Genomic DNA, 12,581 nt, shown 5'->3' on the forward strand with positions numbered 1-12,581 from the left:
CAATTTCTTATGAATGTAACTTCTAATTTAATGTTGTCGAAATTAATACTACATATTGTATCTGTTTCTTTGGGCTGTATCAAAAGGAGTATGTCCCTAAGTTTATTTTGTATAATGGAGAGATTCATAGAGATTCGACCTCCAAGAGAGAGCTAAAATAAAATCCCATCAACTGCTTTTTAATTGGAGAGAAAACATTATTTCTTCAGCATAGGAAACTTTGGTGAGAATGTTTTTCTCCAACAAAGCAAGTTCATGTAATGCCATTGGAAAAATGTTTTGATTTAACTACCTGATGGTACATTTGAGAGTCCTCAGAAATAGATTCTTTTGTTTATATTAAACATAAGAACATTTTAAATCCAAGGCCTCCATTTGGGATTTACACGTATACTGTCTGACTGTGGCTAATAAAAGCATTTTGCTTTATTCTTTCATTTTAATTATGTGTTTTCTTCCTTTGGCTTCCTCTAGGGAATTCATTACTTTTAATATTGTCTCTAATTGACATTTTGGATGGTGTTTTGTAGACAATGAGAAAAAAGTAGGGTATTCATTTGTAATTTGGAAAAATAATGAGCATGCCATCATCAACTACCAGTAGAAGAGAGCATGCCCTTAGGTTCAGGACACACAATTAGCTCTCAGACCCACTTCTCTTCTCTCCATTGATCATAGTCCCTTGTTAGAGTTCTCAAGTGATCAATACAAGATATGATGAGAAACAATTCACATAATTCCCATTTAGGAATGACAAATACATTCAGTACCAGGGTTTTATTAAAATTTTAAAAAATAGAAAAAATCTAAAACTTATAAAATGACCACTCAACCACTTGGAGTAAACTTTTAGAGCTCTTTACTTGATTTTAGGCAACTAAATCTGATTAGGAGGTAATAATTCTCTATTAAAGAAAATGTAATCAAAGGTAAAACTTCCTGAGAATTATTATTTTCTTTCACAGCTATTAACACCTGTGAACTAAATAAATGTATACATTACAAATTTTTAAGGGGAAAAACAATATTGTATAGCCATATTTTAAAAGAAAATGAAGGTTTTGCATAACAATCTAACTTCTAAAAATAATAACTTTTATAACTTTGCAGTTGGTACTGCAAAACATTCCCATTGATGTCTAATGCATCTAAAGAATTTGCCATATCAAAATGCAGGAAAATAGCAGAATGTTTTTATAAGAAGATAATAGAATAACAGAAGCAAAACATCCACAGTTCATAACAGTTCTTCAGTGTATATTAGAAATCAAGTAAGGTATGTATGTGTGTGTGTGTGTGTTCATATATATACATATCCACATATGGGTATGTGTGTGCACATGTATGTATGAAAAAGAGTGAGAACCAACAAATAACAGTGATAGAAATGACCTAAATAAAGTTTCAAATATCCTGTTAAATAGAACAAAGAAAAAAGAAGCTTAGCATCCTTAGTTTAGAAATGCAGATTAAATAACAATGACATGCCTCTACACATCAAGAACAATGGCTATAAACAAAAAAAGACTAAAAATAACAAGCTTTGGTGAGGACATACAGAAACGTGAATCCTCTACATTTTTGATAGTAATATAAAATGATAAAATGGTGTATCCCTTTTGAAAAACTAAATGGAAGGTTTTTTGTTTTCTTGTTTTTTTAATAAGTTAAACAGAAATGTACTACATAATCCCACAATTTTAGTTCTAGGTATCTATCCAAAGAAAAGATAAATATATGTCACAAAAATATTTGGATAAATATTCAAGCTATATCACTACAAGTCATTTAATTGTACATTCCAATGTAAAAATGTGTAAATTTTATGATAACTAAATTACAACTCAACAAATCTATTCAAAGACATATTCTCTTCTCTTCTCCAACCTGTTTGGTAGCCTGGAGCTTGCTCTTTTAGTTCACTATAAAATCTTATTCATTAAATTAGGAGTAAATGCTTTAGAAGGAACAACAAAGAAAAATGGCATGTACTTAAAGACATCTCTATCTGAAGGATGACAAAATATTTATAAACCCTTTGAAACTTCATGGGATTAGTATAATAGGTGTCGTGATCACATTGGATGGGTTTGCCAATCAAATGACACCCTCGGATGTACTTGGATATACTTAAAACTGGTTTCATCTGTGCAGTAAAGATTCTGACTCTCTGTTTTGATAATTAACTGCTGATAATGCCTAAGCATTAATCCTTCCTCTTCCCCTGGTGCCACACATCTGGGCCAACTCACATGAAAAACTGAGTGTGCCCTCCTTCAGCCCAGGCAGGTGAGTCAAACTAGGCAAGTCATTCCCTCTAAGCAGGAACAGTAACCCTGGCCCCACTTCTTAACCATAGTAAACAGCCAGGCCAATCTCCATTCCTTGCTCTCTCAAGCTGTTTCACACCTGCTAAATTATGTAAATGATGTATCTTTGCATACTCAGGTGTCATCACCCTTGATATCTAAACCTGAACATTGGATCAGAGTCTATCTGCTTCCGCAGGCAACCATAAAAATTATCTTCTGTCATATTGGAACCTGATTATTAAAATGTTAAGAGCGAAGACAAAATAGCTCTTAATGCTTTAACTTGGACTTTGATTTTGTGTGTGGCAGTGATAATTATTTTCTTGTTAAATACTGCTTCTTCATATTTATTAAAATAATTTTACTTTTTGTTCCTGTTAGCAATACATCTAGTTATAAAAGAAAAATAAAATCTACATTGCCACAGATTCTCTTACAATGAAAAGCGTTCTTTAACTATGTTTTGACCAATGAAATGTAAGCAGATTTGCAGAAGATAAGATTTCTAGAAAATCTGCTATATGCCTAATTAGCGAAAATGTGGTTTCTCAATTGGCATGTTTATTGTCCTGTGCCTCTCCTCTTCTTCATGCCTGGAGAGAAGATATGATGCCCAGAGGTGTTACAGTCATGCAGTAAGCATAAAATGAGAGTGCCATGCTAAGTCTGGTGAACAGGAAAATGAGGTTATTGTGGAATTTCAGTCATGAGGTGCCTGCCTCATGATGTGTTAATGAGAGAAAACAAACAAATAAACAAAACCTCAATGAATACATATTACATACGTGTGTGTATGTGTGTATATATATATATATATATATATATATATATATATAATATATAAAATATACAAAATTACCTGACCTTCACTTGAGTATGAACTTCATTTTATTTTTTAATGGTTATTCTCTTAATCACACTATTATTGTCACCTAGGTAATTATTCCAAATTACCTGACTTTCACTTGAGTGTGAACTTCATTTTGTTTTTTAATAATTATTCTCTTAATAACACTGTCTACTATTGCCACCTAGGTCATTTATCAGAAAGTATAATTATGATATAATGATAATTTGTCATTGTTGTTTTTATCCTCAACCTATAAAATTACATGAGATTAAAAACAGAATGTTCAATCCAAAAAATTTGGAGGATGTAGTTTGAAGAGAAAGACATTGCACAACTACCTTTTGTCATTTTTATTTATTTTTATTTTTATTTTTTATTATACTTTGGGTTCTGGAGTACATGTGCAGAACATGCAGAATTGTTGCATAGGTACATACATGGCAAGGTGGTTTGCTGCCTTCATCCCCCCATCATCTGTATCTGGTATTTCTCCCCTTATTATCCCTCCCCACCCCCACTGTCCCTCCCCTAGACACCCCGCTGCCAACTGACTGCAGTGCGTGATGCTCCCCTCCCTGTATCCACGTGTTCTAATTGTTCAACACCCACCTATGAGTGATTAACATATGGTGTTTGGTTGTTGCGTTAGTTTGCTGAGAATAATGGTTTCCAGATTTATCCATGTCCCTGTGAAAGACACAAAGTCATCGTCTTTTATGGTTGCATAGTATTCCATTGGTGTATATGTGCCACATTTTCTTTATCCAGTCTATCACTGATGGGCATTTGGGTTGGTTCCAGGTCTTTGCTATTGTAAACAGTGCTATTGTAAACAATGAACATATGTGTGCATGTGTCTTTATAATAGAACAATTTATAATTCTTTGGGTGTATACCCAGTAATATGACTGCAGGGTCAAATGGAATTTCTATTTCTAGGTTCTTGAGGAATTGCCACACTGTCTTCCACAATGGATGAACTAATTTACACTCCCACCAATAGCATAAAAGTGTTCCTATTTCTCCACATTCTCTCCAGCATCTGTTGTCTCCAGATTTTTTAACGATCGCCATTCTAACTGGTGTGAGATGGCATCTCAATATGGTTTTGATTTGCATTTCTCTGTTGACCAGCGATGATGAGCATTTTTTCATCTGTTTTTTGGCCTCACGTATGTCTTCTTTTGTAAAGTATCTGTTCATATCCTTTGCCCACTTTTGAATGGGCTTGTTTTTTTTCTTGTAAATCTGTTTTGGTTCTTTGTAGATTCTCTGTATTAGTCCTTTGTCGATTCTCTGTATTAGTCCTTTGTCAGTTGAGTTGATTGCAAATTTTTTTTTCCATTCTATTGGTTGCCGGTTCACTCTAATGATTGTTTTTTTGCTGTACAGAAGCTCTGGAGTTTAATTAGGTCCCATTTTTCTATTTTGGCTTTTGTTGCCAATGTTTTTGTTGTTTTAGTCATGAAGTCCTTGCCTATGCCTATGCCTACGTCCTGAATGGTTTTGCCTAGGTTTTCTTCTAGGGTTTTTATGGTGTTCAGTCTTATGTTTACATCTTTAATCCATCTGTAGTTAATTTAAGTGTAAGGTATCAGTAAGGGGTCCAGTTTCTACTTTCTGCACTTGGCTAGCCAGTTTTCACAACACCATTTATTAAACAGGGAATCCTTTCCCTGTTGCTTTTTTTTGTGAGGTTTGTCAAAGATCAAATAGTTATAGATGCGTGGCATTGCCTCTAAGGCCTCTATTCTGTTCCATTGGTCTATGTCTCTGTTTTGATACCAGTACCATGCTGTTTTGATTACTGTGGCCTTGTAGTATAGTTTGAAGTCAGGCAGTGTGATGCCTCCAGCTTTTTTCTTTTTGCCTAGGATTGTTTGTGCTATGTGAACTCTCTTTTGGTTCCATATGAAGTTTCACATGTTTTTTTTTTCCAGTTCTGTGAAGAAGGTCATTGGTAGCTTGATGGGGACAGCATTGAATCTACAAATTACTTTGGGCAGCATGGCCATTTTCACAATGTTGATTCTTCCCAACCAGGAGCATGGGATGTTTTTCCATTTCTTTTTGTCCTCTCTTATTTCATTGAGCAGTGGTTTGTAGTTCTTGAAGAGGGCCTTTACATCCTTTGTTAGTTGTATTCCAAGGTATTTTATTCTCTTTGTAGCAATTGCGAATGGGAGTTCACTTTTCATTTCGCTCTCTGTTTGTCTGTTATTGGTGTATAGAAATGCTTGTGATTTTTCTTTATGGCAAAACCAGGGTTGGCCATCATTTCCTTAAAGTTAAATGTCTCTGATTCCAAAATGGTCTTTTGTGTGCTCACTTTGGCAGCACATGTGCCAAAATGATCTTACACTTTCTCTGAATTAAAGGGTTTTATGAGAAAGAATCTTCATAATAAGACATTTTGGGGAAGTGGAATTCATATAACCCGTTATATGAGAGTATAGAAAAATAAAAGAGCCCATGATGTATAACGTAATTTTGTACACGTTATTTTTAACATAAAAGTGCTCAAGACTGGGCTAATACTTAAAGAAAATTAGTTGTGTAGTGATAAGTGTAGAGCTGTGTATGCTACCTGTTGTGCAAAAGAAAATCCCCAGATGTTCTCAAGAATCAGTCTTTAATTTCATGCTTTTCCATGATACAATGTCAACTCCTCAGAATTATGGGTACCATATATTACTTTACTCTTTTTCTTAAAATTTATTTGTACCTGATACTGTAAGTCATCATATTCATTGTTTCTCTTTCTCTTCCCATAAGATATCCACTCTGTGAGAATATGGTTCTTTTCTTATTCTCATCTGCATCTTTTTATTTTGTTTTCATAACAATAATGCAATAGAGAAAACAAAATAAATAAATACACCTGCAAAATTCAAATATCTAAAATTTCCTTTATTTCCAGTGATCAGTGAGCACGGAGGATTTCTCAGCCATAGACTGGATTAACTGGGAAGATTCTAGAAACAATATAAGATTTGAATATTACTATCGTAAGTTTAAAGAATATTTTATTATTTGCTAACACATGCATTGCTGGATGTCTATATACCTCACATTCATTATTTTAACTACGTTCTATTTATCAGTTACATTCTCATGTGAAATGTTTCTTTGAAAGTATAATAAGAAAATAAAAAAGAAGAGCTAGATGAGTTTTTGTTCACATAATATAGTAACTCAATTAGTGTCCACTCTATTAACACAGTAATGAGATGCTTTTGCTTATAACTAAGAAAATAAGGTTGTCATATTAAGCAATTTTCAAATTACTTGGTGGAGGATTTTATTTTTTATAAAAACCTATGCTTTCCCCTGAACATGTAATAAAATTTTTTACTTACTTGGAAGAATTCTTTAACAAATATTCTCAAGTGTTATTGTGAATATCAGAAGTAGGATTGTGCTATTGTGGTTACCAAGTTTCTTACACAAGTGAATTATTACATTTTACATATTTTTTTCAGTTTCTTATTTTAAATATGTCTAGACATATCACCACTAAGTTATTTATATAGAACTATGAATACATGTGGATATATTAATTTGCAGATGGTTTATGGTAGTCTATGCTTATCTCCAAAACACACTGGCCATTATACTGAACTTTGGACAAGACAGAGATGAAATGCACTAGCTAGAGATTTATTTTTCTCTTTAACCCCTTAACAACTTGATGTTTTTATTGAAAATTTGTAGATTATTGACCTGCACTTGATTTGTGGTATCTCTTCCTGTTTTTGGCTACATAACCAATTGGATATTAAAGATCCCTCAGTACATGTGCGCTTTGGGTTCCCTAAGACTAAAACAAGACTGATTTATCTTTGTACCTTTTGTTTTATAATCTAAAGTTTGTCCTATAAAACTGAAAGTGGGTCTTGGCAGCTTCTCCTTCATGGATGGCTTGTATGATTCCATGTTTGTCTATGTCTTAATTCTCCTCTTGTATTGTACTCTTTGTCTCTAACAACACATAATATAACAATTCTTTATGAAGTCTCATGAGTTATTTTAATTTTCTAACCCTGGAATTGCTGTAGTTGACACTGACAAAAAAAAATCATTGAAATGATTTTTCACTTAATAATTTATATAATCACCATTGCTTATTTTGGGAGAAAGATGAAGAATAGAGTGATGATTTAGAATAGTTGGAGCCAGGCTAGCTGGAGAAAAAACCTTGCGTGAAGTGGCTCAAGAGCTGCCACCACCACCAAGAAGAAGAAAAGCATATCAATGGAATTTGGAAGTGGTGGATCCACATATAGGAAATTTGTGGAAAAATAGTTCAAGGGTTTTAAAAGAAATTTAAAAGGGTCAGGGGGGTTGGGAAATTAAGCCAATAATTATGTTCCTTAGCTGTTTGTAAACATGATAGAACCCAAGACTTCGAAGTCAGCTGAATTATAGGCAAAAATGTCTATAAAGGAAAGGGACATGCTGTCAAAAAGCAAGTGTGTGTGTGTGTGTGTGTGTGTGTGTGTGCGCACGCACATGTAAAATATAATTTGACACGTCTCCCACCTCACTAAAAATATTATATAGGTTATAGGTTACAGAGGCCTGGCATGAAGGAAGGGGGTGAACATGCTATGCCATGTTCAAAGCAGCATTATTTACAATAGTCAAAAAGTAGAAGCAATCCAAGTATTTAACCATAGATGAATGGAGAAACAAAATATGGTGTACACATAAAATATTACTCATCCTTAAACAAGGAAATTTTGACACAAGCCACAACATTGATGAACCTTGAAGATACGAGAAATAAAATAATCTTGTTACAAAAAAACAAATGTGATATGACTTCTCTTATATGAGATTCCTACAGCAGTAGAATTCATAGAAGCATAAAGTGGGAATGATGGTTTCCAGGGGCTGAGGGTAGTGAGGAATAGAAAATTCGTGTTTATTGTATACAGAATTTCAGTTGGGGAAAATAAAAAACCATTGGGGATACATGGTGATAACTGCTGTGGAACACTATGTATTTAATACTGCATAATCGTATTTCAAAAATTGATAAATTATAAAACATGATATGTGTATTTTACTTCAATAATAAAAATAATAATATGCAAGAGAAGGAAGGTAACTATTGTCTGCATTAGATAGTGGAATCTATCACCTGCATCAACTCTCTGTCAGGAATTTATCTAACGTCAAATTTTGGCAGATTCGACAATATACTTGGTTACTGGAGGATGCCAAAGGACAAAGTAAATTATAGACAGTAACATAATCATGAGGAACAACACTTGAACTAGAAGGTAGTTGCATTGCATTCTTTTGATATCTAAACACTGACAGAATAAGGAAAAAATAGTAAGTTCAAAAAGTAAAATGATGAGTAGCACCCCTTGCAGTATCAGAGGATCTAAATGATAATAAAAATAATGCGGTATGGATTTATATTGATTCTTGGTCCATAGCCAGTAATTTGGCTACATGGTCAAGAAATGGTTTTACTATATTGGAATTTACATTACTGGAAAATAAAAGGTATTCTGATATGTGGAGCTATGTTATGAAAACTACGTAGACATAGAAAACACTACATAGACTTAAGTAGGACTTGTTGATACTCATAAGATAAACTCTGTTCTAAACTTAGGAATTGGAATCAACAAGTTATACTCTAGCCTGTGCCCTGGAGATGATTTATTTTGTGTCTAAAATAAGCAGATGAGAAGTGACAGGAACATCCAAATGATGTAATAATTCATAAGAAAAAGTTATATTTTGCTCTCTGAAGCTAAACATGTAATGAAAAAATTTTTTTCAACATCTGTGGGCCTTTTATAGAGAGTATCTGATGCTTCCAACATTCCTTCCATGTGTCTGACTCTGGCTCTGATACTTGCTGTGTCTTTTTATATATTTATTTTCTTTTATTTATTTTTTGAATCAGAGTCTGGCTCTGTTGCCCAGACTGGAACGAAGTGGTGCAATCTCAGCTGACTGCAACCTCTGCCTCCTGGGTTCAAGCAATTCTCCTGCCTCTGTGGAGGCAGGACTATAGCTGAGACTACAGGCTCATGCCTCCACACCAAACTAATTTTTGTATTTTTAGTAGAGACAGGGTTTCACCATATTGGCCAGGCTGGCCTCAAACTCCTGATCTCGTGATCCACCAGCCTCAGCCTCCCAAAATGCTGGGATTACAGATGTAAGCCAGCGTGCCCGACCTGCCATGTCTTAGTATAATGCTTTACATTTGTCTTTCAGTGTGTCTTTTAATTATTTCTTGATAGCTGAACATGAAATACTGGGTAAGAGGAATTGCTGGAAATAATCTTTTAGTAATGTGGCGAGGTTTTGGGGAGGGGAAGTGTTCTATAATCCTATGAGTAGGTCTTAGTCTCTTAGTGTGCCTGCACACCCGCACCCCTGCATTGAGAACTTTACTTGTGCTTCTCAGTTCATTGGCATGTCATCCATCATGACAATATTTCTAAATATAATAGCATGAATTCCTAAAGAATGGTGGGGTGAGTTCTTCTTTCTCCTCAGATAGGGTCCAATATTTCAGACTCTTGAAACCTAGTTAACATGTTAATGAGATAAATCTTTAAGGTTATACTTACACAACCTTACTCTGTCCAACTAGAATGAGCCAATGGGGAAACACTAGCCAGATTCATATTGCTGCCACTTTATGGGTTAGCACTCTTATTAAACCAGATGTTTGTACTCTCAGGCAACAGTAAGAGAGAGAAGAGGTGGGGATGAAATGTAATGATACATGAAAATGAGAGGAAGTGATTGCTGAAGGACAGAGGGCCAATAAAAGCATAACACAAAGAGGTAAATCTAATTTTTCTTTGACGCTTTGTGATAGTTTGAAAGCAGGAAAATAGTATCGTCTCTTAGCTATATTCTCAGAAAACAAGAAAAGTAAAGCTATTTGATTTCTAAAATCATCATTACTAAAAAGTTAAAGTGATAAATTAGAATCCAGTAGACCTTAGGAATATTTAAGCCCATATGACTCACATGAGACAGTTTAAATAATTAGAAAATACATTTCTAATACAGATTTTGAATGTTTTCAGTATGGCAATATAATTTGACTTAAATTTAACAGGTTATGTCTATTATTAAGGAAACCTCCTAGGAAGCACATGAATGAGTTTCTGCCACCAAAATAATCACAATGGGATTTATTCAGTATTAGACTTACTGACTACTATATAGTTATTAAACTGAGTAGTAACTTTTTGAGAAAACTGCATAATTATGATGAATGGAGACTGTTAGACATATGCTTTGACTGTCTTAGAATAATGTACTGTGATGCTGATAGGCCTTGTTTTTTTAGATGGAAAGCAAAGACCAAGATGCAAACTGTTTGGCACAGCAAGAGTAATATGTACCTAAGTGTTACATGGTAGGCTTGCATAACCATAATTGAAAGCTTTGACATTTACTCAAGGCAGTCATGGAAAGTGATTTGTTGCATTTAAACTAAAATGTGTGTAAGATTTGTTTACACTCAAATGCCTTTCTCTTAAGAAACAATATTTGTCTGAGACAAAATATATATCTGATTTAAATATAGAATACTAATACATAGTGAAAGCAATATATATGATCTATAAACCAATACTGGCCAAAACACATCAAGTGATCCTGGTGCTGGCCTATGACACATAAAACAAACCAAAATTATGTAAATTTGAGAAAATCCAATCAGGAAAAAAATGTTAGCTTGGATAGGCTTCTAAAAGGGATGCTATTTTAGGAGGATAATTATGGTGATAATTATGGTAATATTTACCTGGATAATTATGGTCATAATCGCCTGGATGGAGAACAACCTCTGCCTCCTAGGTTCAAGCAATTCTGCTACCTCAGCTTCCTGAGTAAGGAAATTTTTTTTTTATAAAGTACTTGTTATTCTAAATCTTAAAATATTTTTTTTATTTTTAAATGAATTCATAAGATGTTTAAATCTTTGTATTCTAGTTTTTTTTATTATATTTTAAGTTCTGGGGTACATGTGCAGATCGTGCAGGTTTCTTACATAGTTGTACATGTGCATGATGGTTTGCTGTACTCATCAACCTGTTATCTACATTAGATAATTCTCTTAATGCTACTTAATGCTATCTTTCCCCTTCCCCCCCCAACACCCTGACAGGCCCTGGTATGTGATGTTCCCCCAACTGTACCTATTTGTTCTAATTGTTCAAGTCCCACTTATTAGTGAGAACATGATGTGTTTGTTTTTCTGTTCCTGTGTTAGTTTGCTGAGAATGATGGTTTCCAGTTTCATCCATGTCCCTGGAAAGGACACGAACTTATTCTTGTTTTTTTTTTTTTTTTTTTTTTTTTTTTGAGACGGAGTTTCGCTCTTGTTACCCAGGCTGGAGTGCAATGGCACGGTCTCGGCTCACCGCAACCTCCGCCTCCTGGGCTCAGGCAATTCTCCTGCCTCAGCCTCCTGAGTAGCTGGGATTACAGGCACGCACCACCATGCCCCGCTAATTTTTTGTATTTTTAGTAGAGACGGGGTTTCACCATGTTGACCAGGATGGTCTCGATCTCTCGACCTCGTGATCCACCCGCCTCGGCCTCCCAAAGTGCTGGGATTACAGGCTTGAGCCACCGCGCCCGGCCTATTCTTGTTTTTTAATTGCATTTTAGGTTTTGGGGTACATGTGAAGAACATGCAAGATTGTTGCATAGATACACACATGGCAGTATGATTTGCTGCCTTCCTCCCCATCATCTATATCTGGCATTTCTCCCCATGCTATCTCTCCCTAACTCCCCACTCCCTGCTGTCCCTCCCCTATTTCCCCCTGACAGACCCCAGTGTGTGATGCTCCCCTCCCTGTGTCCATGTGTTCTCATTGTTCAACACCCACCTATGAGTGAGAACATGCAGTGTTTGGTTTTCTGTTCTTTTGTCAGTTTGCTGAGAATGATGTTTTCCAGGTTCATCCATGTCCCTACAAAGGACACGAACTCCTCATTTTTGATGGCTGCATAATATTCCATGGTATATATGTGCCACATTTTCCCTGTCCAGTCTATCATCGATGGGCATTTGGGTTGGTTCAGGTCTTTGCTATTGTAAACTGTGCTGCAGTGAACATTCGTGTGCATGTGTCCTTATAGTAGAACGATTTATAATCCTTTGGATATATACCCAGTAGTAAGATTGCTGGGTCAAATGGAATTTCTATTTCTAGGTCCTTGAGGAATCACTACACTGTCTTCCACAATGGTTGAACTAATTTACACTCCCACCATGGCCATGATTAAAAAATCTGGAGACAAAAGATGCTGGAGAGGATGTGGAGAAATAGGAACTTACTCTTTTCTATGGCTGCATAGTACTCCATGGTGTGTATGTACCACATTTTCTTTATCCATTCTATCATTGATGAGCA

Source organism: Saimiri boliviensis, chromosome 2 (genome assembly GCF_048565385.1).
Source record: "Saimiri boliviensis isolate mSaiBol1 chromosome 2, mSaiBol1.pri, whole genome shotgun sequence".
Classification (NCBI taxonomy): domain Eukaryota; kingdom Metazoa; phylum Chordata; class Mammalia; order Primates; family Cebidae; genus Saimiri; species Saimiri boliviensis.